The sequence below is a fragment of the Geotrypetes seraphini genome, chromosome 12 (genome assembly GCF_902459505.1).
Source record: "Geotrypetes seraphini chromosome 12, aGeoSer1.1, whole genome shotgun sequence".
Classification (NCBI taxonomy): Eukaryota; Metazoa; Chordata; class Amphibia; order Gymnophiona; family Dermophiidae; genus Geotrypetes; species Geotrypetes seraphini.
In genome coordinates, this window is record NC_047095.1 from 115,632,306 (window position 1) to 115,642,276 (window position 9,971).

Below are 9,971 nucleotides of genomic sequence, written 5' to 3' on the forward strand. Positions count from 1 at the left end.
CCATTGACAAAGTTTGTTCATTCTGATTTGTTGAATTACACCTTGATTTTCCCTTTTAGATTGCATATCCAGGATGGGTGGGAGGGGGGGGGGTTTATATATTTAACAAGTGTTGTCTGGGATTTTAATTTCATGTATAATTTAAAGCATTTCTTTTTGTTCTCCATCTAGGGTGGGGGGAGGGAGGGACATAAGAACATAAGCAGTGCCTCTGCTGAGTCAGACCAGAGGTCCATCACGCTCACGCGGCGGCCCATCAGGTCCAGGACCTGTATAGTAATCCTCTATCTATACCCTTCTATCCCCTTTTCCTTCAGGAAATTATCTAATCCCTTCTTGAATACCAAAACCATACTCTGTCCTATCACACCCTCTGGAAGCGCATTCCAGGTGTCCACCACCCTTTGGGTGAAGAAGAACTTCCTAGCATTGGTTCTGAATTTGTCCCTTCTTAATTTTTCCAAATACCCTTTCGTTCTTGTAGTTTTCGAATGTTTGAAGAATCTGTCTCTCTCCACTTTCTCAATGCCCTTCATGATCTTGTAAGTCTCTATCATGTCCCTTCTAAATCTCTGCTTCTCCAGAGAAAAGAGCCCTAGTTTCTCTAATCTTTCAGCATATGAAAGGTTTTCCATACCTTTTATCAATCGTGTCGCTCTATTCTGAACCCTCTCGAGTATCGCCATATCCTTCTTAAGGTACTCCAGATGCGGGCACACCATCACCCAATACAATGGCAGGATAACTTCTTTCGTTCTGGTTGTAACACCTTTCTTGATAGTACCCAGTATTCTATTCGCCTTCTTAGAGGCCGCTGTGCACTGTGCCGACGGCTTCATTGTGTTGTCCACTATTACCCCCAAGTCCTTTTCTTGGGTACTTTCACCCATTACCAGCCCTCCCATCGTATAGCTGTACTTCGGGTTTCTGTTTCCTACATGCAAGACTTTACATTTCTCTACATTAAACTTCATCTGCCATCTCGTCGCCCACTCTTCTAGTTTGTTCAGGTCCCTTTGTAAATCTTCACAGTCCTCTTTAGTCCCAACTCCACTAAATAATTTGGTGTCGTCTGTGAATTTTAATACTTCACACTTCGTCCCTGTTTCTAGATCATTTATAAATACATTGAACAGCAGCGGTCCGAGTACCGACCCCTGCGAAACACCACTCGTGACCCTCCTCCAGTCCGAGTAGTGGCCCTTCACTCCTACCCTTTGCTTTCTACCCGCCAACCAATTTTTGATCCATCTATGTACGTCTCCTTCCACCCCATGGTTCTTCAGTTTCCATAGTAGGCGTTCATGGGGTACCTTGTCAAAGGCTTTTTGGAAATCTAAGTACAGTGGTGCCTCACACAACGAACTTAATTGGTTCCAGGAGCAAGTTTGTTATGCGAAAAGTTCGTTATGTGAAACGCGTTTTACCATAACAATACATGTTAAAAAAAATAATTCGTTCTGTAGCATAAAATATGCTAAGATGACATAAAAAAAGATAAATTTTTTGTTATTATTTTTATTTAGATACATCTAAAAACATAATTGTTTTTTAAAACAACACACATTTTTTAAATTTAAAGACAGACTAAGTAGAGTCTAATTTTACAGTGAGAGAGGGCAGAGTCTCAGCGGCAAAAACTGGGACTTAACTGTTCATTTTTTTTTTTTTTTTCTAGCATCGGGGAAGCGGCGAGAGTAGCTCCGCCCCCCCCCAACGCATCAGCAGTAGGCGCCGGGCCCCTGCGAGCCGACGGTCCGCCACTGCACAGGGAGCCAGGCGGAGAGAGGGCAGTTAAGCGCAGTGCCTGCGCGGAAGGATGCAGCTCGGGCGACTTCGTTGTGTGAAACGAAGTTCGTTGTAGGAAGCAAGACATGAAGTTCGTTGTGCGCAGCATTCGCTGTGCGAGGCGTTCGTTATGCGAGGCACCACTGTATACGATGTCTATGGGGTCCCCTTTGTCCATCCATTTGTTAATTCCTTCGAAGAAGTGCAATAAGTTCGTTAGGCACGATCTTCCCTTGAAGAAGCCATGTTGGCTTGTTTTCATCAGTTTATTCCTTTCTAGATGCTCGTCGATGCTGTCTTTTATCAGCGCTTCCGCCATCTTCCCCGGAACCAAAGTCAAACTTACCGGTCTGTAGTTCCCTGGGTCACCTCTCGATCCTTTTTTAAAGATGGGCGTAGCATTAGCTATCTTCCAATCCTCTGGGATCGTGCCTGTTTTCAGGGATAGATTACAAACCTGCTGTAGTAGCTCCGCTATTTCCTCCTTTAGTTCTTTCAATACCCTAGGGTATTTCTGATTGATTGTAAGTACTATCTCTGATGATAATTCTGTGTATTATTTGAAAGCACTGTTCCAGATTTGAAAATCACTAAAGTTTAAAAAAAAAAAAAGAAAAGAAAAGAAAATACTGGGGCGTGATCCCAATTGGTGCTGCTTTAAGTTGCAGTAACTGCACATTTGACCACAGCTTGGTAAAAAGGCCCCTTGTTGAGGCATTCGATAAATTGATTAGTCTCTGTGAGGATAAGCTGCAGGCTCCGATATGCGCTTGTAAGCAGAGAATGACAAGAGGACAGGTACCAGCAGTTAACTGCGGGGCAGAGACGGGGACAGTGCCAGTGAGGCTGTTCCAATTAGATAGAACAGCATCTATAAAATGCTAGTACGGGTACAAGGTCCTTTATCTGAAATTCTGAAAGATGTGTCACATCCACGCAAGCTTGAAGGCCTTCCAGACGCAGCCCCAAGCTCCAGGAAGAAGTGAAGAGGTCGTCTGGGGTGGAACAGGGCAGTGCTGGGGTGGAATGAGGTGGGGGGGGGTCACATGTAGGGTTACCAGATTTATTACTTAATCCGGACCCCTAGACCTGCCCCTAGGCCCATCCAGTTCCACCCACCCCCACTCCATTACATCCCAGTCCCGACCCCAATCCTGCTCTAGCCCCACTCCAGCCCTGCCCCCCCCCCACTGCCTGCTCTCGTTCTATGTGCAGGTGCCCTCCTGCCCGACGCGATTTTGAGGAAACTTTTCAAAACCTGGAGAAAGTGCTGGGTTTTGAAAAGCCGCCTGGACCTCCGAACATGTTCTCGAAAAGGAGGACATGGCCGTGGCAACCCTTGACTTCTGGTAACCCTGGTCAAGTGTCCTCTTTTTTCCTCCACAGAAAATATGGTAAGTTTCAAGTTTCAAGTTTATTAAGTCTTGATGAATCGCCTATATAATTTGCTAGGCGATGTACAATAAAAATGACATGTATTAATAAATGAAACAAGTACAATGTTAAAAATGACATAAAAACAAATTTGTTGTGTGAACATATAACATACTTTACAAACTGATCAAAAGCTTAATTTCACAATAATGTGAGGGTAAAACATACAAGACATGTGAGGTTAAATGGGGAAATAGTTACAATTTTGATAGAAGAGGAGAAGAAACATAAAAGGGCAAAACAAAAGGTGGGTAAAAGATGGCTGTTTTAATAAAAAAAAAAAAAAAAAGAAAAAACCGAAAATGTATATAAGATTAACAATTTTTACTACTCATACGCATCTTTAAAAAGAAAAGTTTTTAGCATTTTTTTAAACTGTGTTAGGTCTTTTAGTTCTCTGATGTGTTGGGGTAAAAGATTCCACGATTGAGGTGCATTAACTGAGAACATGTCCTGTCTTCTGGTTCCTATCATTTTAATAGATGGAACTGTAAGAAGATTAGTTGAGGATGACCGAAGTGAGCGTGTTGTACTATATGGGATAAGCCATCTGTTAATAAATTGGGGTTCATTGTAATTTAAAGCTTTGAACACCAAAAGCAACAATTTAAAGGTGAAGCGATGGCTCCTTCCCTGTCTTCCTCTTACCCTAACCCATTCTAGCTGGGTTCATAGACAACCCCGCGAAAGACAAAGGCGCGCGCCGACAACTGAGCGCAAGATGGAGGCGCGCGCTGAAGAAAATTACAGTTTTTAGGGGATCCGAGGGGGGGGGTTTGTTGGGGAGCCCCCCCAGTTTACTTAATAGAGATCGCGCCGGCGTTATGGGGGGTTTGGGGGGTTGTAACTGTCCACATTTTACTGTAAACTTAACTTTTTCCCTAAAAACAGGGAAAAAAGTGAAGTTTTCAGTAAAATGTGGGGGGTTACAACCCCCCAAACCCCCCACAATGCCCCCACAACGCGACGCGATCTCTATTAAGTAAAGTGGGGGGGTTCACCCCCCACGCCCCCCTGTCGGAGCCCTAAAAACAGTAATTTTCTGCGGCATGCGCCCCTGCGCTGCGCTCAATTGCCTGGGCGCGCCTTTGTCCCGGCGCGCTTTTGACCTGACACCTTCTAGCTGCATCTGCCGTACATGAGAACAGGTGTAGACACAAAAAACTGAAAATGCAAAAGTTAGTCAGGGCTCAGGAATGTAGAAGTATGTGCTAACAAGATCTCCTCCTTCACTTGGCCTTCAACAAAAAAGTGTGTGTTTTCTTTCTTGCTACTCAAGAAGGTTTAAATTTACATATGTAGACTTTCCTGAAACACAAGTAAGACAGAAAGGATAGAAAAGGCTTGGGGGGGGGAGGGGGAGTTCTCTTGCATCTGCTACAAAACCGTATCTGGTATGTCACCAGACTATCTTTACCCCCACTTCAACCTGTTGATTAAATCCCATTGGCTTCCTATAAGCCATCGTATCACCTTTAAATTACTGCTTTTGGTGTTCAAAGCCCTACACTTTAATGAACCACAATTTATTAACAGATGGCTTATCCCATATAGTACAACAAGATCACTTCGTTCATCTTCATTTAATCTTCTTTCAGTGCCTTCTATTAAAATGATAGGAACTAGAAGACAAGACATGTTCTCAGTTATGGCCCCACATTCTTGGAATCTTTTACCACAATACATTAGAGAACTAAAAGACCTAACACTGTTTAAAAAAACGTTAAAAACCTTCCTCTTTAAAGATGCGTATGGATCTTAGGACAAAGAAAAATCGATTATCTTCATACCATTACCGAGTTTTCTAGTTGTTTTTATTTTTTTAAAACAACCATTTTAACCTCCCTTTTTGTTTTTCCCTTTTATGTTTTTTCTTCTCTTCTATCAAAAATTGTAACTATTCCCCCTCTTAACCACACATGTCTTGTATGTTTTACCCACAAAATTATTTTAAACTTATGTTTACACTCAGTTTATTAAGTGTGTTAAATTTTAACTAACATCAGATTTGTTTTTATGTCACCATTAATATTGTGCTTGTTTCATTTATTAATATATGTTAATATTATTGTACATCGCCTAGCAATTTAAATAGGCGATTCATCAAGAATAAATAAACTTGAAACTTGAAACCTGAACTATAATAATAAGAGCTCCCGCAGAATAACTATGTTCGCTTTTCCCTCACTGAAATCGTGTCGTCTTAAAAGATTCCTCGAACGAACCTTCTCTTTTCAAGCGGCCAAACTAAATTCATGGCTCGCCCAAATTATATTTGACGCCTCTTCATATCTCCACTTTAGAAAAAAGCTCAAAACTCTACTTTTCAATGGACCAAATCCTTAATGCTCCCCACTTCCGCCTTAATGTTCCCCTTCTCCACATTAGAAAACAGATCAAAATCTCTTCTTTGCAACAGATCAAATCCTTAACCCTCCCCTCCCCCTCCTCAACGCTTCCCACCTCTTCCTTTACTTTTTCCCCACCCTTCCAAGATTTTGCTCCACCCTCTCATCTAATATGCTTTGTTCCCCCTTCTCATAAATCCAATTGTATTCTCTTACAGTACATACTATATATGCTCTGTATTAGCCCTTCCCTCACCTAAATTGTCAATGTAAACTAGTTTTGACCTTTCGATTGCCTTGCTATGTTCTTCTTTTCTCAATCGCACTGTATGTAATTCATCTATTTGTTGTGAACCGCCTAGAACTCCCTGGGTATGGCGGTATACAAAAAAATAAATTATTATTATTATTCTCTGCACCGTATGATATCATGAGAGAGAAGGGAGAAAAACATGTAGAGGGGCATTATCGAAAGGAACGTCTAAGTCCGTTTTCGTCTAAGTCCAAGTGCCAACTTAGGCTGGTTTTTGGACGTTTTTCTCTTTCGATTTTGAGCCCCTTAGCGTGATCTTTATTCCCTACCATAAGATAGAAGGGAGGAAGCACCTATAACAGGGTTGTCCAGCATCGATCCTTGAGAGCTGCAATCCAGTTGGGTTTTCAGGCTCTCCCCAATGAATTTTGCATGAGATCTATTTGCAAGTACAGCTTCCATTTTATGCAACTAGATCTCTTGCATATTCATTGGGGAAATCGTGAAAACCCAACCTGGTGAGGGCCGAGGTTGGACACCCCTGCCCTAAATCAGGTAACATTATGGGATAAAAGTTAAGGATCACCTAGGATGGCTTTTATACCCTACATCTTGTGATACTATGGAATAAAGGAATACCTGTATACCATAATATAGAAGGAAGGTATCTAGGGTTACCAGATGTCCGTGAAAACTCAGCAGTTTGTCTGGGTTTTGGAAAGCCCCGACGAGCTCTGGCCACGTCTGGAAGGCATCTGAGCGTCTGAGGATGATGTCACACACATCCGCGCATGCTCCAGGCCCTCCAGATGCGATCAGAGCTTGTCGGGAGAAGAAGTGAGGATGTGGGATCAGGGGGTGAAGGCAAAGATAAACTAGGCAGGACCATGTGTCCGGGGTTTTGTGGCCCAAAAATATGGTAACACCTGGGATAGTCTTTCCATAATGTGGGGACAGGGAAAATTTGTCCCTGTGTCATTCTCTGTTACAGACAGCATTCACAGTAGGTAGAAAAACTTGCACAGTGTGAAAGGATGAGATTAACTGCTAGCCAAGCTCCAACACAAGTGTCCCACCTACTGGAAAGCCTGTGAGCAATACCAAGTCTTGGCAATTGAGGCCAAGTGTTCTACAGCGAAGAAGCAGTAACAGAAAGTGTCGAGACAAAAGTCATTTTTCCACCCTAACTCTTCTGGGAGAGGGAATGAGTTGAAGATTGATCTGGGTTGGGAGGACCTCCTCAAAGTCCATGAGGAAGTTTACAAGAGTAAGCAAATTCGGAATGTAAACCAGGAAGAACCGCAATACAGAGAGCAATGAACGGGCAACCGAATATAAAATAGATAACTCGTGTTTTGTTTTGTTTTTTAATCAGGAGGAAATGTGTTGGGTTAATTGCAGGCCTTTGATGGAAGGATTGCTCTGTAGAACAGCACAAGGATAGGGTGAATGATTAACCGGATGCCTTTGTCTTAAACTAACACTTATCTTCAGGTCTTAGCATTTTTTGATTCTCCAGAGATTTTAGCAAACAGGTGCCTTGGTTAGGCAGTTTCAGCTAGATGCTTTCTACTTGCTTCAGAATTGTTTTAAAGAGAAACCCTGCCTGGTCTCAAGAGTGAATAATTCACCTTCCCTTTTTCTCTCTGTTTCTCCCAAACTCATAAGAACATAAGAATAGCCTTTCTGGGTCAGACCAATGGTCATAAGAACATAAGAACTGCCATCAACGGATCAGACCTTTGGTCCATCAAGTCCGGCGATCCGCACACGCGGAGGCCCAGCCAGGTGTACACCTGGCGTAATTTTAGTCACCCATATCCCTCTATGCCTCTTGTAAGGAGATGTGGCATCTAGTTTGCTTTTAAATCCTAGAACGGTGGATTCCACAATAACCTCCTCTGGGAGAGCATTCCAGGTGTCCACCACTCGTTGCGTGAAGCAGAACTTCCTGATATTTGTCCTGGACTTGTTCCCCCTTAGCTTCAGTCCATGTCCTCTTGTCCGTGTCACATTGGACATTGTAAATCATTTTTTTTTCCTGCTCTATTTGTCGATTCCTTTCAGTATTTTGAAAGTCTCGATCGTATCCCCTCGCAGTCTCCTTTTCTCAAGGGAGAACAATCCCAGTCTCTTAAGTCGTTCCTCGTATTCCAAGTTCTCCATACCTTTTATTAGCTTCGTTGCTCGTCTCTGCACCCTACCCAGCAGTTTTATATCATTTTTTAGGTTGGGAGACCAATGTTGGACACAGTATTCCAAGTGTGGCCTGACCATTGCCCTATAAAGTGGCATTATAACTTCCTCCGATCTACTCGTGATTCCTTTCTTTATCTTGCCTAACATTCTATTTGCTTTCTTTGCTGCTGCCGCGCATTGTGTCGATGGTTTCAGGGTCCTATCTATCAGTACACCCAGGTCCTTTTCTTGTTCGCTCTTACCCAGAGTTGCACCTGACATTCTATACTCGTGTTCCTTGTTCTTTCTGCCTAAAAGCATTACTTTGCACTTTTCCACATTAAACTTCATCTGCCATTTCTCCGCCCATTTCTCTAACTGACACAAGTCACTCTGGAGTTCCATCAAGCCCAGTAGCCCATTCTGATGGTGACCAATCCAGGTCCCTAGTACCTGGCCAAAACCCAAGGAGTAGCAACATTCCAGCATCTCAAAGAATAGCGAGATTCTAGAACCCCAATAAGAGAACATTCCATAGCTGAGATTATGATGTCATTATGCCTCATTCCACAGTGCCTCAGAGCCAACCTCAGCAGTGATGTTACAATGGCTTGATTGCCTATACTTGGCTCACGTAAGAACATATGAATAGCCATATTGGGTCAGACCAATGGTCCTTATAGCCCAATCCAGGTCCTTAGTACCTGACCAAAACTAAGGAGTAGCAACATTCCAGAATCTCATAGAATAGCAAGATTCTGGAACTCCAATGAGAGAACATTCCAAAGCTGAGATTGTGATGTCAACCTCATCAGTCATGTTTCAACAGCTTCATTGACCTATACTTGGCTCACGTAAGAACATATGAACATATGAATTGCCATTCTGGATCAAACCATTGATCCATCAAACCCAGTAGCCTGTTCTCATGGTGGCCAATCCAGGTCGCTAGTACCTGGCCAAAACCCAAGGAGTAGCAACATTCCATGCAACTGATCCAGGGCAAGCAGTGGCTTCCCCCAAGTCTTTCTCAGTAACAGACTATGAACTTTTCCTCCAGGAAATTGTCCAAATCTTTCTTAAAACCAGCTTCTACATGTCTTCTTCAGACACACTGTCCTCAGCCTTCTCAGTTGCAGTTCACACCCCTGACACTAGGAGCAGGTTAGCACTAGCAGGAGCATCATAGAACTGCAACCTCTGGTCTGGACTGACATGTTGCATAACAGCACTGGGAGAATTACTGTGGCTTTAGCTTCCCAGACCTATGGTGCTTGCTCTGACCTTAAAAACTCTTAAGGATGCTAAAAGCAGCCCACCTGATGTCCACTGGGCAAACAAGAAGAAAGGTATAGACTGTTGAGGCCCCATGACTAGCTGTTGTAGGGTTGCCACAACAGCTAGTCATGGGGCGAGCTCAAAAAAAGAGGACACTTGAGCTCGCCCCATTCTGCCCCCAGTCTCACCTCCAGCTCTGCGTCATTTCACCCCCCTGCCCCCCGCCTAGGGTTACCAGATTTTCCATCGGGAAAATCTGGACCCCTATACGCCCCCAGGTCCACCTAGTTCCACCCATCCCCGCCCTGTCATGCCCTGGTCCCGCCCCAATCCCGCCCCAGCTCCGCCTCCAATCCCACCACAGCCCTGCCCCCCCCACACACACTGCCTGCCGCTCACACGTGGATGCTCTACTGCGCAAAGGAAAGCTTTCAAAACTTGGACGAAGTGCCGGGTTTTGAAAAGCTGTTCAGATTCCCGGACATGTCCGGGAAATCCGCACATCTGATAACCCTGCATAAACAGCACCTCCTTGGCGCTACAGTTTCAAACTTCGGACAGCCGACAACCGGCAATGTTAGCAACCTGATCCTGCTGCCATTGGCTTGGCCCGGAAGCTGTTACGCTACAGCAGGGATCTCAAAGTCCCTCCTTGAGGGCCGCAATCCAGTCGGGTTTTCAGGATTTCCCCA